Source organism: Rhinopithecus bieti, unplaced genomic scaffold (genome assembly GCF_001698545.2).
Source record: "Rhinopithecus bieti isolate Rb0 unplaced genomic scaffold, ASM169854v2 scaffold_11488, whole genome shotgun sequence".
Lineage (NCBI taxonomy): Eukaryota > Metazoa > Chordata > Mammalia > Primates > Cercopithecidae > Rhinopithecus > Rhinopithecus bieti.
The window spans coordinates 1251751-1268635 of NW_016806879.1; the positions used below are offsets into that span (position 1 = coordinate 1251751).

General features: G+C 51.9%; 1 pseudogene; it reads right to left on the reverse strand.

Annotated features, from left to right (window-relative positions):
• Positions 1 to 3844: 3844 nt before the first annotated feature.
• LOC108533639 (60S acidic ribosomal protein P0 pseudogene) lies at positions 3845 to 12018 on the reverse strand (annotated as a pseudogene).
• Positions 12019 to 16885: the final 4867 nt, after the last annotated feature.

The window sequence follows — 16885 nt, forward strand, 5'->3', positions numbered from 1 at the left end:
CTCTGGATTTTCCTTCCTTCCTGCAGGCTCAAGAGGCAGGGTCTGGGCTTTCTGATGCCTCTCTCAGCCCTACCACCTGTGTCAACTGGGTCGCTTCTCTTGTCTAAGAGAAGGCCAGAGCCTTAAAGCCATCTGTCTACCAATGAATGGATTTTACACATGTGGTCCAGCCATACAGTGGAATATTATCCAGCAGTAAACAGGAATGAAGTCCTGATGCATACTATGACATGGATGAAGTTTGACAATATTATGCCAAGTGGGAGAATACAAAAGAGCAAAAATGAAACACAAAAAGACCAGATCTTGTAGGATTCCATTTATATGAAATGCCCACAATAGGCGAATACGTACAGATAGAAAGTAGATTAGGGTTGCCAAGGGCTAGGTGGAGGGGAAATGGGCAGTGACTGCTCATCACTACAGGGTTGCTTTTTTTTTTCTTTTTTCTTCTTCTTCTTCTTTTTTTTTTTGTTTGAGATGGCGCCCCACTCTGTCACCCAGGCTGGAGTGCAGTGGCATCATTTCGGCTCACTGCAACCTCCACCTCCCAGGTTCAAGAGATTCTCCTGCCTCAGCCTCCTGAGTAGCTGGGATTACAGGTGTGCGCCACCACGCCCGGCTAATTTTTTGTGTTTTTAGTAGAGATGGGATTTCTCCATGTTAGCCAGGATGGTCTCAATCTCCTGACCTCGTGATCCACCAGCCTCGGTCTCCCAGCGTGCTGGGATTACAGGCGTGAGCCACCGTGCCCGGCCACTACAGGGTTTCTTTATGGGGGATGGAATGTTCTGGAATCTGATGGTAATGGTTGTACAACCTTGTGAATATACTAACCCCCCACTGAATTATTTACTTCCAAGGGGTCAATTTTATCTAATAAATAAATAGCAAAAGACAACTGAATAGACCTAGGGTTGGGGGGACATGAGGAGCCACCACTGGTTTGTCACCCAGCAGAATAAAGTTTAATCTCTGTACTATGGCCTGCAAGGCCCTTTGCAAACCTTGCTGCTCATTAAAACCACCTGTGAAGCTTAAAAAACTCTCAGTTTCCAGGATGCACCCAGACCAAGTAAACTTAGTGAATCCAAAGGGCATCCAGGGCTGGGAGCTAGCCCCCGCATGGTCTTAAAACAGCAACAACAAAACAAATAAAACTAAACTAAATATCTGGCCTGAATGGGGAGGACCCCAAGGCCCAGAGAGGTGAGTGCATTTGCTTAGTAAGTCATGGGCGGCCCCATTGTTACTGGAAAGGGGTCCTGATCCAGACCCCAAGAAAGGCTTTTTGGGCCTCGTGCAAGAAAGAATTCGGGGTGAGTTCATACGGTAGAGTGAAGGCAAGTTTATTAAGAAAGTAAGCAAATAAAGTATGGTTACTCCATAGGCAGAGCAGTCCTGAGGGCTGCTGGTTAGCTATTTTTTTGGTTTTTTCTTGCTTATATGCTAAACAAGGAGTTTTCCCGGAAAGGGGTGGGCAATTCCTGGAACTGAGGGTTCCTCCCACTTTTAGACCATATAGAGTAACTTCCTGATGTTACCATGGCATTTGTAAACTGTGATGGCGCTGGTGGGAGTGTCTTTTAGTATGCTAATGCATTATAATTAGCATACAGTGAGCAGTGAGGATGACCAGAGGTCACTTTTGTCGCTATCTTGGTTTTGGTGGATTTGGCTTTACTTCTTTACTTGGCCTCTTGTTTTATCAGCAAGGTCTTTGTGACCTGTACCGTGTGCCGACCTAGCTCATCCTATGACTAAGAATGCCTCACCTCCTGGGAAGGAAGCCCAGTGGGTCTCAGCCTCATTTTACCCAGCCCCTATTCAAGATGGAGTTGCTCTGGTTCAAACACCTCTGACACTGCTAGGCACACTCATTGCTTTGTGCACCAAAGCTTAGGCTCTGGAACCACGTGGGCCTGGGTTCAAATTCCAAATCTATCACTTTAACCTAATTGCCTAAACCTCTCTGGGCATCAGCTTCCTCATCCAGGCGAATAGTACCTGCTCCCCAGGGATCAGATGAGGCACCACATGCAAAGGGCTTCTCCTAGTGTCTGGCACATCATGAACCTTGTTTTAAGCATTGTATTAGCAATTTCTACTGCTTGGAGGGGAGCAAGGGAGTATGACTCTGACCCAATTTGCCTGCCCCCACCATCTTTTTGAGAGAGGGCCTCACTCTGTCACCCAGGCTGGAGTTCAGTGACAGGATCCTAGCTCACTGTAGCCTCAGAACTCCTGGGCTCAGGCAATTCTCCCGCCTCAGCCTCCTACAGGTGGGTGCCACCACACCCAGCTCACTTTTTAATTTTAATTTTTTGTAGAGATGGGGTCTCACTATTTTGCCCAGGCTGGTCTTGAACTCCTGGGATCAATCCATCTTCCTACCTTGGCCTCCCAAAGTGCTGGGATTGCAGGTATAAGCCACTGCACTTGGCTTCAATTTACCTGTCCTTTCACACCTTCAATAATCGTAAGAATTTTTGACCTCTTGACTATTCCAGGTACTCTACAGGGTACCACCCCCATAAGGCTGATATGGGGAGCAAGGCATGGGAAAATGGGTGTTTTGCTCTAGGTCCCCCGATTGAACCCTGAGTTCTCTTCTATATGGATGTATACAGGGGTGGGAGGTAGGAAAAGGCGGCCCAGCCTCTGTAACTCTCCCGGTGGTAGCTTCTCTGGGGTGGGAATCACTTCCTTTCTTTGTCCATAACACCAAGCATAAACCCTGGCACTTTAAAGGGAGCTCAAGCAGCCGAGTGCAGCGGCTCACGCCTGTAATCCCAGCACTTTAGGAGGCCGAGGCGGGCGGATCACTTGAGGCCAGGAGTTTGAGACCAGCCTGACCAACACGGCGAAAACCCGTCTCTACTAAAAATAACAAACATTAGCCAGGCATCGTGGCGCACATCTGTAATCCCAGCTACTCAGGAGACTGAGGCAGGAGAATCGCTCGAACTCTGGAGGCGGAGGTTGTGTTGAGCTGAGACTGTGCCACTGGACTCCAGCCTGGGCGAGAGTGAGATCCTGCCTCAAAAAATAAAAATAAAATAAAAAGGAGCTCAAGCAATGTTCGCGGAGCTCTGCCAGGGCTGTAGAGCAGCCCCGCTGCTGGCGAGAGGTCACACGCTGCAGCTGCAGTCCTCCGTGTGGCCACGAGGGGTCTCCACGCTCCACCGAATGGCTGGAGGGTCTCTCCTAAGGCCCCGCGGCAGGCCATGGCTAACCCGCAGCCCCTGGACACTGGGCACGAGGGTAACAGGGTGGGATGCCAGGCTGTGGCCTCCTGGGGTGCCATTCGTCCTCCCTGCTGTCCTCCTCTGGGGTCAGGTTACAGATCACCATGAGGTCCTGCCTCAGGCTGTCATAGCCTGTGCCTCAGGCTGTCATAGCCTGTCAGGGGCTGGGGGCCTGCTTCATGTGGCCTGAACACCTACTGTGTGCTCCTTCTGTCTGCTCTGAGGCTGTCGTGGCCTGTCAGGGGCTGGAGGCTTCACGCTGGCCGAATACCTACTGTGTGCTCCTTCTGCCTGCTCTGAGGCTGTCGTGGCCTGTCAGGGGCTGGAGGCTTCACGCTGGCCGAATACCTACTGTGTGCTCCTTCTGCCTGCTCTGAGGCTGTCGTGGCCTGTCAGGGGCTGGGGGCTTCACGCTGGCCGAACACCTACTGTGTGCTCCTTCTGCCTGCTCTGAGGCTGTCGTGGCCTCTAAGAGGCTGGGGGTGTGCTTCACTACTGTGTGCTCTTTCTGCCTGCTCCTTTTCTTTAAACCGCACTGCCACAACTGTGGAAGCAGATGTTGTTTTATTTTCTTTTTCTTTTCTTTCTTTCTTTTTTTTTTTAAATAAGCCGTTATTTCTTTGTTTTGCAAATAAAGCTGGCTAAGTTGGTTGCTTTTTGGTGATTAGTCAAAGAGACCAAATCCCATATCCTCATCCGACTCCTCCGACTCTTCCTTGGCTTCAACCTTAGCTGGGGCTGCACCAGCAGCAGCAGGAGCAGCCATGGTGGCAGCGGCACAGGGGGAGCAGCCACAAAGGCAGATGGATCAGCCAAGAAGGCCTTGACCTTTTCAGCAAGCGGGAAGGTGTCATCAGTCTCCACAGACAAGGCCAGGACTCCTTTGTACCCGATGAGGATAGAATGGGGCACTGATGCAACAGTTGGGTACCCGATCTGCAGACAAACACTGGCAATATCGCCGACACACTCCAGGAAGTGAGAATGTGGTTTCCTCTGTGATGTTAAGCACTTCAGGGCTGTAGATACTGCCATTGTCAAACACCTGCTGGATGACCAGCCCAAAGGAGAAGGGGGAGATGTTGAGCATGGTCAGCAGCTTAGCTTCACTGGCTCCCACTTTGTCTCCCGTCTTGATTGGCTGCACATCACTCAGGACTTCAATGGTGCCCCTGAAGATTTTAGTGGTGATACCTAAAGTGTGGGAAAAGGAGGTTTTCTCGGGCCCCGGACCAGTATTCTGGGCTGGCACAGTGACTTCACATGGGGTAATGGCACCAGCATGGGTGGCAGCTGGCACCTTACTGGCCAGTAGCATGTCCGTGATCTCAGTGAGGTCCTCCTTGGTGAACGCAAAGCCCACATTCCCCCAGAAACAAGGCAGCAGTTTCTCCAGAGCCGGGCTGTTTTCCAGGTGCCCTCGGAGGGCCTTGCGCATCATGGCGTTCTTGCCCATCAGCACCACGGCCTTCCCACGGAGAGACATGAGGATCTGCTGCATCTGCCTGGAGCCCACATAGTCTGCTCCCACAACGAAACATTTTGGATAATCGTCTAATAGTTGGACGATCTTAAGGAAGTGGTTGGGTTTCCAGGTTGCCCTGTTTTCCCTAGGCATCACGGCGGTGCGTCAGGGATTGCCACGCAGGGTTTAAAGACTCTGTCACTTCCACGAGGACGCCTGGAGAGAGGCAGGCATTGTTTTCTACGCTGCCTGGGGGGTGAAGAGAGGTGGGGTTGGTGGGGTTGGGACTCCAACTCAATTCTGCCTCGTTTCAAAGCCTGTGTTCCTTTGGGATCTCTCTACTCCTGTTAGCACCCCCAGGACATCTCAGGCCTGGCTTCTGGACAAGCCGACTGGGCCTGAATCTCACACACCCAGTTGCTCACATAGTCACACCCATGCACACTGACACATACGTGGTCCCCACACCCCATCCACACCTGGAACCTCAGAGCTCAGCAGGGATTTGATACTCAGTCCTTCAAACCAGCTTCTCATCGAGGGGGTGGGCAGGGAGGAGTTATAAGAGCAATTGCTGTAATCCAATCGTCTCTGTTTTTCTTGTTTTCTTCTCTCAGAATATACTTTGCATTAAGGCCTTGTCTTCTTGGTTCCCATGAGAACACTGTGCTTTTTCTTAAATGAAGGTTCGTTGATAGTTTTTTCCTGTTATTACAAAAGCAATTTGTGCCACTGCAAAAAAACACAGAGAAGCCAAGAGAACAAAAACTCCTCCCTCCCCTCCTCCAGGGACAGCCCAGGCTGACAGGTGTGGCACTGTCCTCCCCATACCCCTTCTCCCCAGCACACCCTCTTCCTGCCATGGAGCCCTGGCATCCTCATCAGGCCTGAGCTACTTCTTCCAGATGGGGCTCCCAGGCTGGGAGTCAGAGGCTGGGTCTTCATCCTGCCCCATCACTGGGTCCCACATGTTCTTGGCAGGTCCTCCCCATTTTGGGGTGGGAAGGGGATGACCTCAAAGGGTCTTCTGCCCTCTCACTTAAGGATCCTGTTCTCTTATTCCAGACAGATGTATCTGGGGCTGGGCTGAGCAGCAGCTATTAGGAGTTCCTAGGTAATAAGGGGCTCTCCCAGAATAATCTGGAGACCACGGGAGGCATGGAACCCAAAGCCTCACTCATTGCCAGCATTGAGCAGACAAGCAACCCTCCCAAGGACAGACAGCCGAGCCCGTTATAAAGATTCTGGGCCGGGCACGGTGGCTCACACCTGTAATCTCAACATTTTGGGAGGCCGAGGCGGGTGGATCATGAGGTCAGGAGATCAAGACCATCCTGGCTGGCTAACATGGTGAAACCCCGACTCTACTAAAAATACAAAAAACAATTAGCCGGGCGTGGTGACGGGCGCCTGTAGTCCCAGCTACTCGGGAGGCTGAGGCAGGAGAATGGCGTGAACCTGGGAGATGGAGCTTGCAGTGAGCCGAGATTGCTCCACTGCACTCCAACCTGGGTGACAATGCGATACTCCATCTCAAAAAAAAAAAACAAAAAAAAAAATTCTGGTGTCCTGTGTCCCAAGCACAGGCAGCCTCATGGTTGTGCAGCCTTTGCAGCTGCAGAGGGCCCTACACTCCAAAGGGCTCGAGCTTGATTTAATGCTTTGCTGTCGCCACCTTGAAATTCTTCATGATGTGTGAGCAAGGGCCCCGCAAGTTCATTTTGCACTGGGCTCTGCAAAGTATGTAGCTGTCCCTGTTCCTAATAATGATAATACCTATTACTTACATACAGCTTACTGTGTAGCCGGCACTGCATATTTTTCCTATATACTGTATAATTCACCTGTCCCTCACAGGAGCCAGGTGTAAATTGCCTCTCTTAGATTTGGCCAGCCCATGTGATAATGTGAACTGGGTGCTAGGCACTTTAGATATGTGACGCTCTGAAGGCTCTCAGCCATACAAGAAGCCATTGTAAGCCAGGCACCATGGCTCACACCTGTAATCCCAGTACTTTGGGAGGCTAAGGCAGGTGGATCACCTGAGGTCAGGAATTCGAGACCAGCCTGGCCAACATGGGGAAACCCTGTCTCTACTAAAAATACAAAAATGAGCTGGGTGTGGTGGCAGATGCCTGTAATCCCAGCTACTTGGGAGGCTGAGGGAGGAGAATCGCTTGAACCCAGGAGGCGGAGGTTGCAGTGAGCCGAGATTGTGCCACTGCACTACAGCCTGGGCAACAGAGCAAGACTCCGTCTCAAAAAAAAATTATAGATGAGGCACATTATAGATGAGGCGTGAAGTCTGGGGAGGTTAAGCAACTCACCTGCAGTTGTAGAGCTAATAAGGAGCTCACAGACCCTCCGCTCCCTGCCCGGCTGGCCAAGGGCCATCCCAGGAGCTCTGCAACCCCCATCCTGCCCTGGCCACCATCCCAGCTGTGGTGGGCTCCTGGCAGTGCCTAGAGGGGTGAGAAGTTCCACCCACACTGTCAGTTCCCATTTCCACCACCTCCTGATCTGCCAGCAGTTGGTGCACTTCACCACCTCCTGTGGCCAGGTGTGCAGTCGGCTCCCCACTTGGGGCATGGAGCTGTGGGGCCAAGAAGTGTCCGTCTCCATTTCTCCCCACTGTGCTGAGCTCCTGAGCATTCTTTTTTTCTTTTTTCTTTTTCTTTTCTTTTTTTTTTTTTTGAGACAGAGTCTCTCTCTGTTGCCCAGGCTGGAGTGTGGTGGCGCAGTCTCGGCTCACTGCAACCTCTACCTCCTGGGTTCAAGTGTTTCTCCTGCCTCAGCCTCCTGAGTAGCTGGGACTACAGGCACGTGCCATCATGCCTGGATAATTTTTGCATTTTTAGTAGAGACAGGGTCTGACTCTATTATCTATTGACTCTATTTTGTATTTTTAGTTCGAGTCGGGTCTCGAACTCCTAACCTCGTGATCTGCCTGCCTCGGCCTCCCAAAGTGCTGGGATTACAGGCAAGAGCCCCCGCACCTGGCCTGCTCCTGAGCATCCTAAGCTGCAGGTGTGGCTCCAAGGACTCTGGTTCATCAGTGTTGGTTTAATTCATTTATTTATTGAGACAGGGTCTCACTCTGTCGTGCAGGCTAGAGTGCAGTAGCACCATCACGGCTCACTGCAGCCTCAAACACCCAGACTCAGGCCGTCCTCCCATCTCAGCCTCCCAAGTAGCTGGGACCACAGGTACACACCACTACGCCTGGCTAATTTTTATATCTTTTGTAGAGACGAGGTCTTGCTGTGTTGCCCAGACTGGTCTTGAACCCCTAGACTCAAAAGATCCTCCGGCCTCAGCCTCCCACAGGGCAGGGATTACTCAGCCCCCAGTGCTGGTTATTGCTGAGGTAGCCCAGACAGAGAAGGTTGATGCCAGAGTGAGCCCAGGCAGCTGGAATTGGAGTGGACAGAACAGCAATAGGAGACCCTCACACACCCAGACTGACTTGCTCAGCATCTCTGTCTCAGCTCCCACATCTGTAACATGGGGTAAAGCAGGAGTCCCCAAACTTTTTGGCATCAGGGACCTGTATAAGAAGTGCATAAGAACAGGAGCGGTGGCTCACACCTGTAATCCCAGCACTCTGGGAGGCTGAGGTGGATGGATCAGCTGAGGTCAGGAGTTTGACACCAGCCTGACCAACATACAGAAACCCCATCTCTACTAAAAAAAAATACAAAATTAGCCAGACATGGTGGCAAGCGCCTGTAATCCCAGCTTCTCGGGAGGCTGAGGCAGGAGAATTGCTTGAACCCAGGAAGCGGAGGTTGCAGTGAGCCGAGATCGTGTCATTGCACTCCAGCCTGGGCACCAAAAGCGAAACTCTGCCTCAAAAAAAAAAAAAAAAAAGAGTGCATAATGTAGATCCCTCACATGTGCAGTTCACAGTAAGGTTCGTGCACCTGAGAATCTACTGCTGCTGCTGATCTAACAGGAGGCGGCACTCAGGCAGTAATGAGAGTGATGGGGAGTGGCTGTAAATACAGATGAAGCTTCTCTCACTTGCCCTCCGCTCACCTCATGATGTGTGGCCCAGTTCCTAACAGGCCACAGACCAGTACCAGTCCACAATCTGGGAGCTGGGGACCCCTGGGATAAAGAAACCAGCCCAGCAGTTAAGAATTTGAGGTTTGGGAATACACCATCCTGAGTTCAAGCCCCAGGCCCAGCACTTAACAGCCATATGACCCTGGGCAGACTTCAAAACTGAACTTCAGTGTCCTCCATAAAAACAGCAAAAATGGAGGCATTCTAGTTAAGGACTCAGGCCCGGCAGACCGACAAGAGTTCAAATCCCACCTTGAGTACTTATTCATTATGGGAGCTTGTACAAGTTATTTTACTTTTCTGAGCCTTGGTTTCCTTGTCTGCCAAATGCAGATCATCTTTGCAGCATCCTCATGGGATTTTGTGAGGACCAAATGACCTGGTGCCTGTGGAGTCCTTTTCTCAGTCCCTGGCATTTAGTAAGTGCCCAATAAGCCGTTGCGACTAGTGCAAACGGATGGGATTTGCTGGGATGTCACAAGAGCAGGTGCCCTGCCGGAAGGGTCTGTGGCAGGCCAAGCCGTGGAATAAGAAAGCCAAGCACAGACCCATCTTCCCATAGCCAGGCAGCCCTGGGAATTGGTGGCTGAGGCCTGGGAGGGCTACTTGTGACAGAAGTCCAGGGACTAAGCCATCAGGAGGCCGTTGACAGGTCCGTGGGGACAGCTTCGTTTAATGGGAACTGAGGCAGTGGGATGAGAGAGACCAAACCAGGCTCACGTCAGCATGGGCCGCCTCCCAGCCTCTCAGCTACCTCTCCTGCTACCTCTCCTGCTACCTCTCCTGCTACCTCTCAGCTACCTCTCCTGCTACCTCTCCTGCTACCTCTCCTGCTACCTCTCCAGCTACCTCTCCTGCTACCTCTCCTGCTACCTCTCCTCTCTGGGGTCAGGCCTCCCTCCCCCAACTCCCGCCAGATGCCGCTCTGTAACCCTGGAGCTGTGCTCCCACGCTGCAATGCACCGCGCACATGAATTCCCTGAGGAACTTCTTAATGCGCTGATTCGGATTCAGCCGTGGGGGTGGCCCGAGACCCTGCATTTCTAATCAGCTCCAAGGAATGCGAGGCCACGCTTTGAGTAGCAGCATCTAAAACATGATATAAATGTAGGTCATGAACATTAATAATAATGTGGGGTGTGGAGTTACTACCTGATCTGACTCTAGTAGACTTTGAGAGAAGCCTGTCTAGGAGAAAATTCTCCCCAGAGGTCAAAAGGAAACCCCCATCCCAGGTTCTGGGGGTGCTAGGATCTGATTTTGCTCCTAAGAGCAAAAAGACAGGCAGAGGGTACCTTTCAGCTTGAGCCAGGTGGACAGTGGTTCCCAAACTGCAGACCATACACCAGCTGCATCAGAAGTACTTGGCGATTCGTTTCTTGTTTGCTTGTTTGTTTTTTGAGATGGAGTCTCGGTCTGTCACCCAGGCTGGAGTGCAGTGGCACGATCTTGGCTCACTGGAACCTCTGTACCCGGCTAATTTTTGTATTTTTAGTACAGATGGGGTTTAACCATGTTGGCCAGACTGGTCTTGAACTCCTAACCTCAAGTGATCCGCCTGCCTCGGCCTCCCAAAGTGCTGGGATTACAGGCGTGAGCCACTGTGACGACTGAATTTTTTAAAAATACAGATTCTGAGTCACGAAAAGACAGATCCTGTATGACTCCCCTATATGAAGTATCTAAAGCAGTCAAATCCATAGAAACAGAAGTAGAATGCTGGTTGCCCAGGGGCTGGTTGGGAGGGAGAATGGAAAACTGTTGTTTAATGGGTATAGAGTTTCAGATTTGCAAGATGAAAAAGTTCTGGAGGTCTGCTTTACAATGATGTGAATATACTTAACACTACTGAACTGTCCACTTAAAGATGGTTAAGATGATAAATTTTATGTTATATGTTCTTTTTTTTCCACCAAAATGATAGACAGAGACTTGCTCTGTCGCCCACGCTGGAGTACAGTGACTCAGTGGCTCTCGACTCACTGCAGCCTCCGCCTCCCAGGTTCAAGCCTTAGCCTCCTGAGTAGCTGGGATTACAGGTGTGTGCCACCACATCTGGCTAATTTTTGTATTTTTAGTAGAGACAGCGTTTCACCATTTTGGCCAGGCTGATCTCGAACTCCAGGCCTCAGGTGATCCGCCCGCCTCAGCCTCCCAAAGTACTGGATTATAGGCGTGAGCCACCATGCCCAGCCTCATAATGATAATTTTTTAAAAAAAAACAGATTATGGGCTAGGCCCTGTGGCTCACACCTGTGATCCCAGCACTTTGGGAGTCCAAGGCAGGCGAATTACCAGGTCAGGAGTTCAAGACCAGCCTGGCCAACATGGTGAAATCCCCTCTCTACTAAAAATACAAAAAATTAGCTGGGCATAGTGGCAGATACCTGTAATCCCAGCTACTCAAGAGGATGAGGCAGGAGAATCACTTGAATCCAGGATGCAGAGGTTGCAGTGAGCCACTGTACTCCAGCCTGGGCGACAGAGTGAGACTCCGTCTAAAGAAAAAGAAACAAAAAACAAAGCAAGAAAAAACAGATTCTGGCTCTAGCCCCTGAGATCCCATTTAAGTGCATCTTGAGTAGAACCCAGAAACCTGTTTTTTAAAATCTGCCTAGGGAATGTGGGTGCACAGCCAGGTTTGGGGACCACTGGCTAGGGGGAAGCTTTCCCCCAAATATCTCTGGAATCTTTCCACCTCTCCCACCTCCACCTCCACCTCCGTCTCCACGGCTGCGACTCCATTCTGGACAATGACAGAAGCCTCCCGCGCCCTCGCCCTGGCTCTGTCCTCTCCCTGCCTCCGTCTGCCACGCGGCTGCTCCGGTGATCTTTCAAAGCACAAATTCGATCCTGTTGCGCAGCTCCTTTAAAACTGTTCCAATGCCTCCCGTTGCCCTCGGTACAAAATAGAAGAAAGCACAACCTTCTCAGCAGAGTCGAGTCAGGGATTCAGCTGTGCACACGGAGTATTACAGCAGGAAGCCTTTGGAGCAGCAGAGGTCCGTGCAAGGGCCCCAGGAGCACCGGGGGCGGGGACACAGATGAATTCTGCCAGGAAGAGAGAGGTGGTGGGAAGGCTACCCAGAGAAAGAGGCATTGAGCTAGGCCTTGCAAGTGAGCTGGTGTTTGTCAGGAGAGTAGGGTGAAGGCAAAAGGCGGTGGCAGCAGGGGGATTCCAGGCAAGGGGGATAGCATCTGCAAAGCCAAGGAGGTGTTGGGGAGTATGTCCCCCTCAGTGCAGGCAGGGGCTGGGTGAGCTGGGAGAAGAGGGAAAGGTGAGGGTGGGAAGAGGCAGTGAGCAGAGAGACTGTGAAAGTCCAGTTCAGCTGGGAAGCAGGGAGGGGGTGAGCCTCTCCATCGCCTCCCAGAGCCATCCTGCCCAGGGGCAGGTTACCAGCTTCAGGCCCTTGTCCTCACTCCCCGCCCCCGCCCCACCCCCCCACTGCTTGGTGGGGGCCTTGGGCAAGGCGTTCTGGTCAGGACGGGAACATGTTCCTTCTCTGCTCCCCAGGAGCCCTATGGCTTCCACTATCGCTCAGTTCACACCCTTGGCTCTCTGCCCTCCTCCCTCAGGGCCTGCCTGGATGCTTCTCCTTTCTTTCTTTTTTTTTTTTTTGAGAGGGAGTCTCGCTCTGTTGCCCAGGCTGGAGTGCAGTGGCCGGATCTCAGCTCACTGCAAGCTCCGCCTCCCGGGTTCACGCCATTCTCCTGCCTCAGCCTCCCAAGTGGCTGGGATTACAGGCGCCCGCCACCTCGCCCGGCTAGTTTTTTTGTATTTTTTAGTAGAGACAGGGTTTCACCGTGTTCGCCAGGATGGTCTTGATCTCCTGACCTCGTGATCCGCCCGTCTCGGCCTCCCAAAGTGCTGGGATTACAGGCTTGAGCCACCGCGCCCGGCCGATGCTTCTCCTTTCCCCTCACCCGTGTGTGTGTGTGTGTGTGTGCGCGCGCACGCGCATGTGTGTGTTGTTGTTGTTGTTGTTGTTGTGTGAGTCCTGAAGGTCGTGTGGTCACCCAGTCTTCGTCTTTGTCTGTCTAAAAGCTGGTATGGCACCGCGTGCATGTGTTTATGAACACGTCCCTCCCGCCCGAGGGTTCCCAGCCCCAGGGTCAAGTCTCCCCGGGCCTTTCAAGGCTGTAAGAGGTGATTCTAGGGGCCACAGCAATAGAGACCCAGCCAGAGGGAGCAGGAGAGCTCCAGCCCACAATTCCAGGGGCCCCACGGCCAGCCACCTCCAGAGGAAAACACAGCCTAAGTGAAAACAGAGAGCCTGCAGCACAACCACAGCGCCTGACGTGGCTGAATTCCCCTGCTGCCCCACTCAGTGCCCAGCACCAGCCTGATACCACCGTAGAGGAACTCGGGAGCTGCATGCATTTCAGAAAGGGCCCCTTCGCCACAGTTAGAGGGCAAATAAATGGGTCTTCTGGGGCTGGGGCTGGGGCTGGGATTCCCTTTGCAGCCCCCTTCCCCACTGTGGAGGTTTCTTTCCTCCCCACACCTTCAACCCTGCAATTCCTCATCTGAAGCAGAAACAAGGTTCCACCCAGGCCACGGGGCCTGGCCGTGCAGGTCAACCCTGGGTCCTGGTGGAGGACCCAAAGTCTCCCTGCTGAGGACCAACATCCAGTGGCCCCAGCTAGGGTGACATCACACAAGGGGCTCACACAACGCTTCTGTCTTCCAGGAAGGAGATGGGAACAGAGATCTCCCTGCAAAGGCTGGAAAAGAAATCACATCCCAGAATTGTTGGCAGAAGGTTAATTGGATGCATTTGTAAGCTTATTCCTGGGACAGGCGTTTTAATAGCACTAAAACATCTGAAAACTTTCAGAGCCACACGGAGGAGTTAATAGGCCTGGAGAGTCCAAGGTCACATTGAGGCACCTCCCAGGAGTGGAAAGAGCAGTGGACCAGGAGTCTGACAGCCTGAACCCTTGACTCCTCACCACAGCTCACTGTGGTCCCCAGGCAAGCCCTGGCCTCTCTAGACCTGGAAAACATTAGTGTGGAAGGCAGGTCGCCTGAGTCACCCAACGGAAGCCTCACTGTGGTCTTATATGATGATGTTATCATTATTTTTGTTTTGTGGAAGAGGAAACTGAGATTCCTCAAATGAGGTGGAATTTGCCACTGTTGGTGCTGGGATCAGTACTGGAGCCTGACTGCAGGCCAAGGGCTGAAATCACAGGGCTGTCCCACAGGCCAGCCAGGGTAGACGTTCCCTTGGTGTCCACTGGGAGGTGCCCTAGACTGCTTCTCCTAGTTGGCACCAGCACCTGCATCCCTCAGCCAAAGTGGTCTCCCTGGGTGATCTCTGGGTAAGGTGGGACTGGGGGCTGCCAGCTCCTGGGGCAAGGTCAGGAGGCTTCCTGGTCCTCCCTCCTCATTCTAGCCACCCCCATGAAGGAGCCTCCTGCCCTCACTTTCCAAGGGCAAGGGAGGGAAGGGTGAGGTTTCAAACTCATGAGGACGTGGGGCCCACTGGTTCCCTTTCTCAGGCCCTTGGGGAGCCCATGTCAGAGGTTCAGAGAGGAGTCAGCTACAAATGTCAGAGGTTCAGAGAGCGTTAGTCACTTGCCCAAGGTCACATAGTCAGGTCCATCTGATTCTGAATACCTAAACTTTGTCCTGATTTAGGTGAGGCTCAGGGCAGATGTGGTGGAATTCCGCCGGTCACATGGCCCACAGCAGGCAAGAAGGTGCTGGTCAGCTGGGCCTGCAAGTCCCATTGGTGGCAAAAGGGCTGAGTCTTGTAGAGGGGGTTCCTACAGTTGCTTGAGGGTCCAGGGCTGGGTGCAGGTAGTCAGGACCGGGTGTTGGGGCTCGTGAAAGGGCAGGAGGAGGCATTCAGCCAGTGGATGTCCTTGGCATTAGGGTCGGTGTCTGTATGTGAAAGTGGGCGTGTAAGTGGGAGCATGACCCCAGGTCATGCTCGCTCAGAATTCAAGTTTGTCAGCTTGTTAGAAGAATGAGGATGGTGACAGCCGGGGATCTGGGGAGGAGAGAGGCCTTTGGAGATGGGAGTTGGGGAGGCTGTGATTGGGGGATGTCGAGCAATGGCTTGAGGAGGTCAAAGGATTCAGCTTCCCGAGTGTTCCGACTTGGTCTGGAGCTGACTGGGACCGGCTGGGCTGAGTGAGGGGAGGTGACAATGACATTGAGTATGGGGACACAGGGCTCTTCTCTCCCTGCTAGCCTTTCTGGAGGGTGGAGGATAACCGGAGGGAAGCCAAGCATCCTGGGACAGCTTTGCAAAGTTACAGCTGGTTCCTGCCCTCTCTACCCAACTCTTGCAACAGGAACCCTTCCCTAGAGCAAGCCTGACCCTACTCAGACCCCTACCAACATAGAGACCACCTAACCCAACCCGTTACTCAGGTCACCTCACCACAGCAGAGGCAGGAGCAGGCCCAGGGCTGGAGAGAAGCCCATCCCCAGGCCCCAGGGCTCACAGCAAAGCCAAGGAGACAAGCAGCCACCAGGTGCACCAGATTAAGGCTGTCCAGGTAGGGGACTCCATCTCCCAGTAGACAGATGTAGCCAGGGGGACTACAGGGCTAGAGGAGCCGTCCTGGAAAATCCCAGCCCTTCCCTAGCAGGTCACAGAACCGGCTCTCCCAGCTGAGGCCCTTCCCTCCCAGCAACGTGTCCAGGGGCACCTGACTTGAACTATAAATAGAGGATGACAGAAGGCTCCGGAAGCCCAAGGGAGGGCAGGAGAAAGGGATTCTGATTCTCCCCCAGCGAGGCCCTGCAAGGTTGCACTGACAGAGCAATGCCTCAGCACTGGGTCTTCGAGGTTGGATAGGACTGCCCCTGGCATCGGAGGTCTGGGAGGGTTTCAGGCAGAGGGAACAGTCTGTGGAGGCAAGGAATGGAGCAGGCAGGTGGCTCCAAGAGGCTGGACACAGGCTGCACAGGGCTGTGGCAGTTCCTGAGACCCAGTGGTCGAGGGCTCTGAATGTCAGGCTAAGGGCTTTGTTCTGGAGGCCTGAATCTTGCTCTTAGAGTAAGAGGAGTTAAGAGAAACTCAACTTAAGTTGAGGAGTTAAGAGTAACACACAAGGCCGGGCACAGTGACTCATGGCTATAATCTCACACTTTGGGAGGTTGAGGCAGGTGGTCACTTGAGGTCAGGAGTTTGAGACCAGCCTGGCCAACATGGTGAAACCCTGTCTCTACTAAAAATAGAAAAATTAGATGGGCGTGGTGGCACGCACCTGTAATCCCAGCTACTCAGGAGGCTGAGGCAAGAGAATTGCTTGAACCTGGGAGGCAGAGGTTGCAGTGAGCTGAGATTGTGCCACTGCATTCTAGCCTGGGCAACAGAACAAGACCCCATCTCAAAAAAAAAAAAAAAAAAAAAAAAAAAAAAAAAAAAAAAAAAAAAAGTAACACACAAGAACATGTAACATACAAGAACAAGGTCACCTGGAGCAGAGTACCAGAAAGTACATGGCCATCTTTCCCACGTGGAATGGAGAAATACCAAGGTGTGCCAGAGACTGCTAACTATTCCCCAACATCTGTTCTCTGTCTTCTTTGCCACAGAACCCCTGATTTTTGCTGGGCAAACAACTCCCTGAAATATAAGCTATATTTCCCAGCCTCCCTTATAGCCAGGTATGGCCATGTGTGTAAGTTATAAGAAGAAGTGCCATTCAGAGGCAGGAGGTTGCACCCTGTTACCTCTTATCCTTTTCTGCTGGAAAGGAATATGCATGTGATTGCTCGAGCAGAAGCAGCTATCTTGGATCATGAGGTAGAAGCCCCATGTTAAGGATGACCAAGCCACAAGAAGGAATTGATCTGAGTTTCTGATGTTTGTGGAGCTGCCACACCAGCCCTGGACCAGAACCTCCAAATATTGTTTACTCAAGAGAAAAATAAACTTCTGTATTATAGTTTACCACATAATTTCTTAAGTTTTCTTTCAGATGAACATAACCTAAGCACATACAGGTAAGGAATTAACCTCAAGAGCTCTTATACCACTGAAATAAATTCACAAACTAGACAAAAAAAGAAAAACCCCAGGGGCATTTTATATGTCTTTTTTTTTTTTTTTTTTTTTTTTTTTTTTTTTTTTTTTTTTTT